The following is a 12,935-nucleotide window of genomic DNA, read 5'->3' as shown; positions in this document are numbered from 1 at the left end:
CCTATGAGGAAAGGCTCTTCAGCTTGGAAAAGAGAAAGCTGAGGGGGGCGATATGATTGAGGTCTATAAAATCCTGAGTGGTGTGGAACAGGTAGACGTAAATCGATGTTTTACTTGTTCCAAAAGTACAAAGACTAGGGGACGTTCAATGAAGTTACATGGAAATACTTTTAAAACAAAGAGGAGGAAATATTTTTTTCACTCAATGAATAGTTAAGCTCTGGAACTCTTTGCCAGAGGATGTAGTAATAGCGGTTAGCGTATCTGGGTTTTTAAAAAGGTTTGGACACGTTCCTGGAGGAAAAGTCCATAGCCTGCTATTGAGACAGACATGGGGAAAGCCACTGCTTGCCCTGGGATTGGTAGCATGAAATGTTGCTACACTTTGGGGTTCCGGATACTTGCTACTCTTTTGGGTTCTGGAATGTTTCTGCTCTTTGAGATTGTGCATGGAATCTTGCTGTTCTTTGGGATTCCGGAATCTTGTTACTTTTTGAGGTTCTGGAATGTTGCTACTGTTTGGGATTCTGTCAGGTAACTCGTGACCTGGCTTGGCCACTGTTGGAAACAGGATACTGGGCTACATGGACCATTGATCTGACCCAGTATGGCTGCTCTTATGTTCTTATGTCATTAGGACTTTGCTCATTTTCTGTATATTTTATGTAAACACACAATTAGTCCCCCTGTGTCTTCCTCTGCTTTTTTTGAAAAAAAAAAAATGCCTAGGATCTATCAGTCTATTTTTTAAACCACCAAAGTAGAAAAAATGTGGGGACTACATATCAATATCCAAAGACATGTCCCAAACATTAACGTATTCAGCAGGAACTTTCAAAATCTATTCAAAATCTGTACAGATCCATATAACAAGACGTTTCTCATAATCCTGTATACGCATTTATAGGGATTATCAGATCTATGTGCATCTCGCAACCCTATGAACAATCTCGTTCTGTCGTTATAGACGAAATGGCGCGGTGCAAAAACCTCATAGAATCCCACTTTTTTACTTTTATTTTCGTATATCGTTTCCTTTAATTCGAAAAAAGATTTTTTTAAATACCATCTTTAAGGAGTGGCCTAGTGGTTAGGGTGGTGGAATTTGGTCCTGGGGAACTGAGTTCGATTCCCGGCACAGGCAGCTCCTTGTGACTCTGGGCAAGTCACTTAACCCTCCATTGCCCCATGTAAGCCGCATTGAGCCTGCCATGAGTGGGAAAGCGCAGGGTACAAATGTAACAAAAATAAAATAGATACTATTGGAGATTCTATGTGGAATGTTGCTACTATTGGAGATTCTACATGGAATGTTGCTATTCCACTAGCAACATTCCATGTAGAAGGCTGCGCAGGCTTCTGTTTCTGTGAGTCTGACGTCCTGCACGTACGTGCAGGACGTCAGACTCACAGAAGCAGAAGCCTGCGCGGCCACATTGGTGATCTGCAAGGGCCGACTTCTACATGGAATGTTGCTACTATTGGAGATTCTACATGGAATGTTGCTATTCCACTAGCAACATTCCATGTAGAAGGCTGCGCAGGCTTCTGTTTCTGCGCGGCCACATTGGTGATCTGCACGGGCCGACTTCTACATGGAATGTTGCTAGTGGGACTCTGGGCAAGTCACTTAACCCTCCAATGCCCCATGTAAGCCGCATTGAGCCTGCCATGAGTGGGAAAGCGCAGGGTACAAATGTAACAAAAATAAAACATAAAGGTGTCAGGGGAACCCCCCGCCGACATGGCCAAGTTTCGCTTATTGCTTTATCAAGGAAGAGGCTCTCATTATAACTTTCAGTATGCTCCTGCATAAAAGAAATGGTATTTTTTTAAAAAAAAATCTTTTTTCGAATTAAACGATACTCGAAAATAAAAGTAAAAAAGTGGGATTCTATGAGGTTTTGCACCGCGCCATTTCGTCTATAACGACAGAACGAGATTGTTCATAGGGTTGCGAGATGCACATAGATCTGATAATCCCTATAAATGCGTATACAGGATTATGAGAAACGTCTTGTTATATGGATCTGTACAGACTTTGAAACTTCCTGCTGAATACGTTAATGTTTAAGATCTATCAGCAACACTGGGAGGGAAGACAGCTCTGTGAAAAAGAGACAAATAGCAGGGTTGATGGACAGAGAGACAAAGAGCATTAGAGCAGGGGGAACAGTATTAAATGGAAAAGTTGGAGTGCTCGGTTTAAGAGACACAGACAGAGAGCACTGGAGAAGACAGACCGGACTGTATTCTATAAATAGACAAGGAGAGAGACAGAGAGCATGAAATAAAGGGCTCAGAAAATAAACAGAGAAGAAAAGAAAAAATAGACAAAGTGATAGGGGCAAAAGGAAGCAACAGCGCCAGGAAAGACAGAGGGAAGGAATGACAGTCCCTGCTGGAAGAAACAGAGTGAGCACAGGGAAAGAGGGACCGACAGAGGGCACAGGCAGGAAAAACACTTGGCGAGACAAAGAACACAAGAAAGGAGAGGCAGCACAGAGAAAGACAGAGAGAGCGTAGAAAGGAGTTACAGACAGCATAAGGAAGAAAAGACAGACAGACAAACCATGCAGAGCAGAGGGATACAGACTATAGACACAGACAGACAGCGAGAGACAGGGTGCACAGAAGAGAGGAGACAGAGAACACAGGGAGAGACAGACAGCGAGAGACAGGGTGCACCGAAGAGACGAGACAGAGAACACAGGGAGAGACAGACAGCGAGAGACAGGGTGCACCGAAGAGACGAGACGGAGAACACAGGGAGAGACAGACAGCGAGAGACAGGGTGCGCCGAAGAGATGATACGGAGAACACAGGGAGAGACAGACAGCGAGAGACAGGGTGCACCGAAGAGACGAGACAGAGAACACAGGGAGAGACAGACAGGGTGCGCCGAAGAGATGAGATGGAGAACACAGGGAGAGACAGACAGCGAGAGACAGGGTGCACCGAAGAGATGAGATGGAGAACACAGGGAGAGACAGACAGCGAGAGACAGGGTGCACCGAAGAGACGAGACAGAGAACACAGGGAGAGACAGACAGGGTGCGCCGAAGAGATGAGATGGAGAACACAGGGAGAGACAGACAGCGAGAGACAGGGTGCACCGAAGAGACGAGACAGAGAACACAGGGAGAGACAGACAGGGTGCGCCGAAGAGATGAGATGGAGAACACAGGGAGAGACAGACAGCGAGAGACAGGGTGCACCGAAGAGATGAGATGGAGAACACAGGGAGAGACAGACAGCGAGAGACAGGGTGCACCGAAGAGACGAGACAGAGAACACAGGGAGAGACAGACAGGGTGCGCCGAAGAGATGAGATGGAGAACACAGGGAGAGACAGACAGCGAGAGACAGGGTGCACCGAAGAGATGAGATGGAGAACACAGGGAGAGACAGACAGCGAGAGACAGGGTGCACCGAAGAGACGAGACAGAGAACACAGGGAGAGACAGACAGGGAGAGACAGGGTGCACCGAAGAGACGAGACAGAAAACACAGGGAGAGCAGACGGAAAACAATGAAAGAGATGGACAAACAATGCTAGGGGAGTGGAACAGAGAGACCAGCACTAGGAGAGACAGGGTGTGCAGAAGAGACAGGCAGGGAACAATGAAAGAAACAGACAGACAGTGCTGATGATCTGGGAATGAAAAGCTGGGGATTGGCACTCACCTCTTTGAAAATCTGTGAGAATCCAGGCAGCAAAACCTTCTCTGCCCCAGAGCCACACCCTTCAGGTTCAGGAAAACTTCTTGGCCTGATGGTTTGTATATGTGTTGCCAAAAGTGAAGGAGGAGATGCAGGAGGGATTCTGGTGATGCCCAGTGAGGTCTCAATTTCTTCTTTCCTCCGCCTTTCCCCCCTACTCTCTCCTCAGGTCTCCTCTGAGTTCTTACACACAATAGCACATAAACCCATGGTCTAAACAGCTTGTCTTGATGCTCTGATCTCCACTCACCTATAGGAAGGGGATCCTGATGCTCCCCTAACGTTTGCTTCCCCTTTCCTACAGTCTGAAACCAAAATACAGCAACACAGCCATTCCTCACTAAAAAGCCAAGAAAAAACACCCAGGGGAAACTGAAAGGGTCCGAGAAACCAGTGTAACCCTACTAGAATCATCTGAATGCATATCAACGCTTCTTGCCTCTTTAAGTTTGAAAAGACACAGAACTGGTGTGTTCCCTGTCACTGGAGGGGACACACCAGTGGGGACCTTACATCTGACTGGGGAGGACTTAAGTATAGGGGATCCTGCCTGGAGCAAGCAATGGGTTAGATCATCACTCAACTTTCTTCCCAGTTCAGTCTTTCCATGATTCCCGTCAACCTTCTGAGGTCCCCTCCCAGTCGCAATCTTCCTGATACTAAGGGCTCTCCCAGACCAATTTTCTGTAATTCTAGAAGGTCACTTAAGGTCACTTCCAGCTCCCTCTATCTGATTCTGCACCATCCCTGTCCAGCAGGGTTTAGTCAGGCTATGGCTGAGGGGGCAGAAGATAAGGTCTCTCCGTCCCTCCCACTTCCAAGTGAGATCAAATTAGGAAGGAGATGTCCTCTGTCACTGAGGACAGGGAGGGGGGGGACAGAGGATACCTGTCCCCCATAAGGACAATGCCTCATATGCATCAGAAATCCCCAGACTGCTCTGAAAAGTCATTTGGCTTCCTTTGCATAGGCCCTCACTGGGGAGCTTTGTTAGAATAAGACTCTAGGGCTGGAAGTTGTTCTAAAAAAAAAACACAAAAAACTTTGGCTTCTCTTCACCAAAAAGTAGGGGGGGGGGAAACACTTAACTCGTTTAATACGTGTATCAAGTTCACAGCCTGAAGAAAAATAAAAAGTGCAACACACAACTCTAGAAAGATACAAACATACACACAAGACACAGACACATAACATATAGATAGATCTTTATAAACCTACCCACCTCACTGATGGCTCTGTTCAGTGAAATTTGACTCCGCTGTCCTTGAGGGCTGATAGTCTCACTTTGAGCATAGGTAGGGATTCAAAAGTACATCAGTAATGCCACACTGGGAAAAGACCAAGGGTCCATCGAGCCCAGCATCCTGTCCACGACAGCGGCCAATCCAGGCCAAGGGCACCTGGCAAGCTTCCCAAACGTACAAACATTCTATACATGTTATTCCTGGAATTGTGGATTTTTCCCAAGTCCATTTAGTAGTGGTTTATGGACTTGTCCTTTAGGAAACCGTCTAACCCCTTTTTAAACTCTGCCAAGCTAACCGCCTTCACCACGTTCTCCGGCAACGAATTCCAGAGTTTAATTACGCGTTGGGTGAAGAAAAAGTTTCTCCGATTTGTTTTAAACTTACTACACTGTAGTTTCATCGCATGCCCCCTAGTCGTAGTATTTTTGGACAGCGTGAACAGACGTTTCACATCCACCTGTTCCACTCCACTCATTATTTTATATACCTCTATCATGTCTCCTCTCAGCCATCTCTTCTCCAAGCTGAAAAGCCCTAGCCTCCTTAGTCTTTCTTCATAGGGAAGTCGTCCCATCCCCGCTATCATTTTAGTCGCCCTTCGCTGCATCTGTTCCAATTCCACTATATCTTTCTTGAGATGCAGCAACCAGAATTGAACACAATACTCAAGGTGCGGTCGCACCATGGAGCGATACAACGGCATTATAACATCCTCTTACCTGTTTTCCATACCTTTCCTAATAATAGCCAACATTCTATTCGCTTTCCGAGCCGCAGCAGCACTTTGATAGTAAAAATAGAATAAAATAAAACCGAGAAAAGAAAATAACATGATACCTTTTTTTATTGGACTAACTTAATACATTTTTTGATTAGCTTTCGAAGGTAGCCCTTCTTCGTCAGATCAGAAATCCTGAAAGAGATTCAAGACCCAGACAGGCTTGACGCGCAGGGATTTGCGACTGTCCTGTGGGTGACAGCTGATAAATTCAGAGATGAGATACAGGTTAAGTGAGCGCTGAAGGTAAAAGTAGTGCTTTTTTTTCGGTACCCTTCTCCACCACCGCCAACTCCAGGCTCCGCCCTTTCTGCCTCGCCTCACCCCACGCCTGGAACAAACTCCCTGAGCCCATACGCCAGGCCCCCTCCCTGCCCATCTTCAAATCCTTGCTCAAAGCCCAGCTCTTCAATGTCGCCTTCGGCACCTAACCACTACACCTCTATTCAGGAAATCTAGACTGCCCCAACTTGACGTTTCGTCCTTTAGATTGTAAGTTCCTTCGAGCAGGGACTGTCTGTCTTTGTTAAATTGTACAGTGCTGCGTAACCCTGGTAGCGCTTTAGAAATGTTAAGTAGTAGTAGTATTACATATAGCAGTGATTTAACCAGAGCTGAGATTGTGATGTCATAATGCCTCATTCCACCAATGCCTAAGAGCCAACCTCATCAGTGATGTCACAATGGCTTGATTGTCCTATATTTGTCTCACTCTTATCTATTAGATTGTAAGCTCTTTGAGCAGGGACTGTCTCTCTTTGTTAAATTGTACAGCGCTGCGTAACCCTAGTAGCGCTCTAGAAATGTTAAGTAGTAGTAGTAGTATTACATATAGCAGTGATTTAACCAGAGCTGAGATTGTGATGTCATAATGCCTCATTCCACCAATGCCTAAGAGCCAACCTCATCAGTGATGTCACAATGGCTTGATTGTCCTATATTTGTCTCACTCTTATCTATTACATTGTAAGCTCTTTGAGCAGGGACCGTCCCTCTATGTTAAATTGTACAGTGCTGCGTAACCCTAGGAGCGCTCTAGAAATGTTAAGTAGTAGTAGTAGCAGTGCAAACAGAAATCTTGTGCAAGGGCTTTGGCCAGTCTCCTTTCCCATCCCCCCATCCAATCGTTTGGTGTCACGTAGATTGTTTATTTATTGATTAGGATTTATTTACCGCCTTTTTGAAGGAATTCACTCAAGGCGGTGTACAGTAAGAATAGATCAAACATGAGCAGGAGGCAATAAGAGCAGTAAAAATATTCAAAAACAATACAAAGCATAGCACGGTGAACACGAAAGATCAGCGAGAATTAATGACACAGCCCTGGAAATGGAGAGATTTCACTCCAGGTCAACCAAACAGGCTAATCTAATCCTGGTTTTGCCTCCGCTGCATGCATGGATGTATCATTTTGATTTTCCCCGACAAAACAGTGAGACCAATGGGGCAAAACCAGGCTTGCATCCACCTGTTCCACTGAACATTGGTAGAGGTTCAGTGGCTTTCCCTGTAGGGAAGCTCAGGGGCCCTTGTGGGCAGCAGAAACAGTGGCAAAGATCCTCACAGACACTTCACAATTAGAAGCTGGCAACCACCCAGGACAAAGAACATCATTCCATCCAAATGAAAAAGTTTTCAGCCTTGGTAGAGTCTGCCTGTCCCCCAGAGGATTCATTATCCAGCCTCTAACTTTTAATGAGTTCTCAGTACTTGTTACAGCCACAGAGAAGATGTAAACACATTACAAAGAAAGTTGCTAAACTAATTCACTCCTGAGAAAAACATCAGTGGCAAACTCTGAAAACTTTTCTTGAGAGGAGAACTTTGAAGTTTGCTTTTAATCAAGCTGGGATGCATGTGTGCCATGTAAAAAAGGAGACCTACCATTTCCCCGGGCTTGGATCAGTAGATGAAGTGTTAAAGGAGACCTGTCGTCTTCCCCGACTGGGATCAGTTGTGCGTAGTGTTAAAAAAGCGCACACACAAAAAAGTGAATCAATATAACGGCACAGCCGTTTATTATGCAAGGAGGGAAAACCCCCTCAGAGAAACATTACACTGGCTCCCACTAAAAGTTCGAATTGCATTCAAAATCAGCACCCTGGCTCATAAAATTATTCATGGCGAGGCCCCGATATATTTATTTTATTTGCTGCATTTGTATCCCACATTTTCCCCACCTATTTGCAGGCTCAATGTGGCTTACAACGTTCCTTCATGGCATTTGCCGCTCCAGAGTGAAAAGGTACAGTTGATATTAAACAGAGAACATGGATGATGTAATGGATTATGTGAATAACACAGTGGATCGCCATTACAGAGTAAAAGAGACAGTTGGCATTATCTAAAGAATATTGATGACCTGGTAGATTAAACAGATAGATTAATAGAACGTCGTTTCAGAGTATAGATGCCATTTGTATACTGGATGTCCAACCGCCACCTGAAACCGAACATGGCCAAGACCGAACTCATTGTCTTTCCACCGAAACTCACTTCTCCTCTCCCTCCACTCTCTAGTCGATAACACCCTCATCCTCCCCATCTCATCTGCCCGCAACCTCAGAGTCATCTTCGACTCCTCCCTCTCCTTCTCTGCCCATATCCAGCAGACAGCCAAGACCTGTCGCTTCTTTCTCTATAACATCAGCAAAATTCGCCCTTTCCTTTCTGAGCACACCACCCGAACTCTCATCCGCTCTCTCATCACCTCTCACCTTGAATACTGCAACCTACTCCTCACTGGCCTCCCACTTTGCCATCTATCCCCCCTTCAGTTCATTCAGAACTCTGCTGCGCGTCTTATCTTCCGCCTAGACCGATATGCTCATATCACCCCTCTCCTCAAGTCACTTCACTGGCTTCCGATCAGGTACCGCATACAGTTCAAGCTTCTCCTACTAACCTATAAATGCACTCAATCTGCAGCCCCTCATTACCTCTCTACCCTCATCTCCCCTTACGCTCCTACCCGTAACCTCCGCTCACAGGACAAATCCCTCCTCTCAGTACCCTTCTCCACCACTGCCAACTCCAGGCTCCGCCCTTTCTGCCTCGCCACACCCTATGCTTGGAATAAACTCCCTGAGCCCATACGCCAAGCCCCCTCCCTGCCCATCTTCAAATCCTTGCTCAAAGCCCACCTCTTCAATGTTGCCTTTGGCACCTAACCATTGTACCTCTATCCAGGAAATCTAGACTGCCCCAATTTGATTGACTGCACTTTTTTGTCCTTTAGATTGTAAGCTCCTTTGAGCAGGGACTGTCCTTCTTTGTTAGATTGTACAGCACTGCGTAACCCTGGTAGCGCTTTAGAAATGTTAAATAGTAGTAGTATACTATAGAGAATCTAGATGATCTACAAAAACTAAGGGAGAAAGCATTTTGGATATCAAGTAAGAGGTGATGTATTACTGTTCCTATTATGGGTCATTGTGGTATGCCTTGTTGAAGAGATAGGTCTTCAGTGATTTGCGAAAGTATATATATATATGTCAGACCTCATAGATCTACCAGCAAGGAACACAAAAAGTTCATCATGCACATTCTTGAACCTCCATTACCCCAATTGTAAAGGACTTAAATACAAATCAATATATGCATCTCGCTTCTCCTACATCTGCACGCAACTTTGGAACGCACTACCGAATGCCATAAAAACAACACACGATCTACTAAATTACTAAAGACTAACCTGTTCAAAGAGACTTATCAAAAGGATCCTTCATAAATGACCAACTTCAAAACTGTACCAGAATAAGTTAACGTTGAACTATTTCACTTGGTTACTTTATTCACATTGTCATTATTGAACGTTATACATTACCCTTGATCTCAAATACCTGAAATGAATTGTATATCTATTTTCCTCTAATTTACTTTATATTTTCTATACTTTAATTGTAATAATTGGGCGATCGCCATTACGGAATAATGTAAGCCACATTGAGCCTGCAAAGAGGTGGGAAAATGTGGGATATAAATGCAGAAAATAAATAAATAAATAAAAGACCTCATCAAACTGTGGCAAACAGCGGTATGTAAAACCGGACCGCAAAATTTGCTGATCAGCACGCTCACAGTTAAAAAAAAAAGTCATCATTGGTCAAAAAACCTCCTATAAAGTTCAATGCAAACAAAAGACAATTTCAAAACAAAAACAATCTTCAACACATCAATGTCATACAAAATCAATCACCAAAAGCATTTATCTTCAATTGTGCAATGCATCAGTTCTCAGTTGCTCAATCTTGCCAGGGGGAGCGACAGAGAACTGATGAATTGCACAATTTAAGATAAATGCTTTTGGTGATTGATTTTGTATGACATTGATGTGTTGAAGACCGTTTTTCTTAGTGTAGTTTGATGAGGTCTTCTGTTTCTCCTTGCATAATAAACGGCTGCGCCATTATATTGATTCACAGTTTTTTAATGTGGTTTTCACATTATTTTATTCAGGGAATCTGATCTGTGTGAATTTTTACCTAGGGTTCAAAGAGAACGGCCCTCTCTTCGGGATGGGATCAGTATATACTGCAACTACTACTTATCATTTCTATAGCGCTACTAGACGTACGCAGCGCTGTACACTTTAACATGAAGAGACAGTCCCTGCTCGACAGAGTTTACAATCTAATTAGGACAGACAAACAGGACAAATAAGGGATAAGGACAAAGAGTAGCAAGATTCTGGAATCCCAAAGAGTAGCAACATTCCGGAATCCTAAAGAGCAGTGAGATTCTGTGCAGAATGTCAGAGTAGCAAGATTCCGGAATCCCAAAGACAACTACTACTACTTATTTCTATAGCGGTACTAAACGTATGCAGCGCTGTACACTTGAACATGAAGAGATAGTCCCTGCTCAACAGAGTTTACAATTTAATTAGGACAGACAAACAGGACAAATAAGAGATAAGGGAATTACTAAACTGGGAATGATGAAACATGGGTTTTGAACGTGAGTAAGCATATGTAGTGTTAAAGGAGAACTGCCCTCTGTTCAGGATGGGATTAATGGAGAATTGCTCCTGTCCTGAGGCTCGGATCATTATAAATCATAGGATTTTTTATTTGTTTGTAATAACTGTTATTAATTATCAAACATTGAACATAGTGGAACAAATTAGACATCTAAGTGCTCTGATTTTACATCTTTTGCATAGCTTATAATACAAATGAGATTAAAGTATCAATGTACAGTATAGTAATTTGAAAAGATAGGAAGTCTTTTACAGAAAATTATTCATCCAGTTTTTAAATTTTCATCTAACGATGATTTCACTCAATATTCATGATACATCAAATCTATATTTTACTTTCCTTTTCTTTTTAAGTTTCATAGACTTTTAAAATGTCCTGCAAAATGCTTTTAGGGAGGTTAATATTCTTTTGCTTAATTGTCTGTTCTTGCTTCAGATTTTCTTTAAGTAGAGAGATGGGGTTGCCGTGTTAGTCCACTTCTAAGCAGCTAATAGAAATAGAATACAATGAAACAGAATCTATGACAAGGCAGAATTGGTGTGTAGAGCCTGAGGTCTTTCATTAAAACTTGGGGACCATGGGTCAACTTTAGCAGACAACGGAAAAGGTGCCAGTACTCAGTACCCCCAAGTACCCCCTCAAAAAAAGCCCTGGAAATAAGCCATAAGAACATGGGGAAGACCGATGGTCCATCTAGCCTAGTATCCTGCTTCCAACAGTGGCCAATCCAGGTCACAAGTACCTGGCAGAAACCCAAAGAGTAGCAACATTCCGTGTAGAACCCCAAAGAGTAGCAAGATTCTAGAATTCTAAAGAATAACAAGATTTCATGCAGAATTTCAAAGTGTAGCAACATTCTATGTAGAACCTCAAAGAGTAGCAAGATTCCATTCAGAATCCCAAGTACATAAGTGTTGCCATACTGGGATAGACCGAAGGTCTATCAAGCCCAGCATCCTGTGTCCAACAGTGGCCAATCCAGGTCACAAGTACCTGGCAGAACCCCAAAGAGTAGCAACATTCCGTGTAGAACCCCAAAGAGTAGCAAGATTCTAGAATTCTAAAGAACAAGATTCCATGCAGAGTTTCAAAGTGTAGCAACATTCTATGTAGAACCTCAAAGAGTAGCAAGATTCCATTCAGAATCCCAAGTACATAACTGTTGCCATACTGGGATAGACCGAAGGTCCATCAAGCCCAGCATCTTGTGTCCAACAGTGGCTAATCCAGGTCACAAGTACCTGGCAGAAACCCAAAGAGTAGCAACATTCCATGGTACCGATCCCAGGGCAAGCAGTTACTTCCCCATGTCTGTCTCAATAGTAGACTATGGACTTTTCCTCCAGGAACTTGTCCAAACCTTCTTTTAAACCCAGGTACGCTAACTGCTGTTGCCACAACCTCTGGCAAAGAGTTCCAGAGCTTAACTATTCGTTGAGCGAAAAAACTATTTCCTCCTATTTGTTTTTAAAGTATTTCCATGTGACTTCCTCGAGCGTCCCCTAGTCTTTGTACTTTTGGAACGAGTAAAACATCGATTTACTTCTACTCATTCTACACCACTCAGGGTTTTGCAGACCTCAATCAAATAGATTACAGAGATTTTTTAAATATGCATCTAGCGAGGACCAAATTAAGTGCTTTTCGCTCAAGACACCAGTTATAGTAGCTGCTGGCATTTCATGTTAACGATAATAAAATACCGACTGCTACCAGTAATGTGAATTTAACATGTTAACATCTTTCCAGTTTGTCAGACCACGTCTCTGAGCTGTAGCAAGTAAAATATCCAGCAACCTCTTTCGATAATCAGAAAGTTTGTCTTGTAAGGCTGCAGATTTGAAGATAACCACAGGAGCTGAAATAGGAGTGTCAAGCTGAGAGATAGGCTTAGCATATCGATTGCCAAAAGGGTTGTAAATTAAAGAGTGAATTGCAGTGCCAGCAGAGATTTGAATATACTAAGCCTGCAACATGGAAGTTCATGAGGCTGGGATCAGTATGCGTAGTGTTAAATGAGACCTGCCCTTTCCTTAGGCTGGGATCAGTATGGAGATTTGGTCTAGTGGTTAGAGCACCTCTTGACCTCCAGAGGGGGCCCTGATTCAAATCCCGCTGCTGCTCCTTGTGATCTTGGGCAAGTCACTTAACCCTCCATTGCCTCAGGTACAAGCTTAGATTATGAGCCCTATCCAGGGACAGAGA

The 12,935-nt window shown here is 43.7% G+C and overlaps 1 protein-coding gene across 1 annotated transcript in view; it reads right to left on the bottom strand.

Moving 5' to 3' along the window:
• LOC115458118 (olfactory receptor 49-like) overlaps positions 1-12,935 on the bottom strand; it is a 29,734-nt gene that overhangs the window by 10,157 nt on the left and 6,642 nt on the right. The window lies entirely within an intron of this gene.

This window comes from Microcaecilia unicolor, chromosome 14, assembly GCF_901765095.1.
Source record: "Microcaecilia unicolor chromosome 14, aMicUni1.1, whole genome shotgun sequence".
Classification (NCBI taxonomy): domain Eukaryota; kingdom Metazoa; phylum Chordata; class Amphibia; order Gymnophiona; family Siphonopidae; genus Microcaecilia; species Microcaecilia unicolor.
This window is presented reverse-complemented; position numbering and strand designations above follow the sequence as displayed.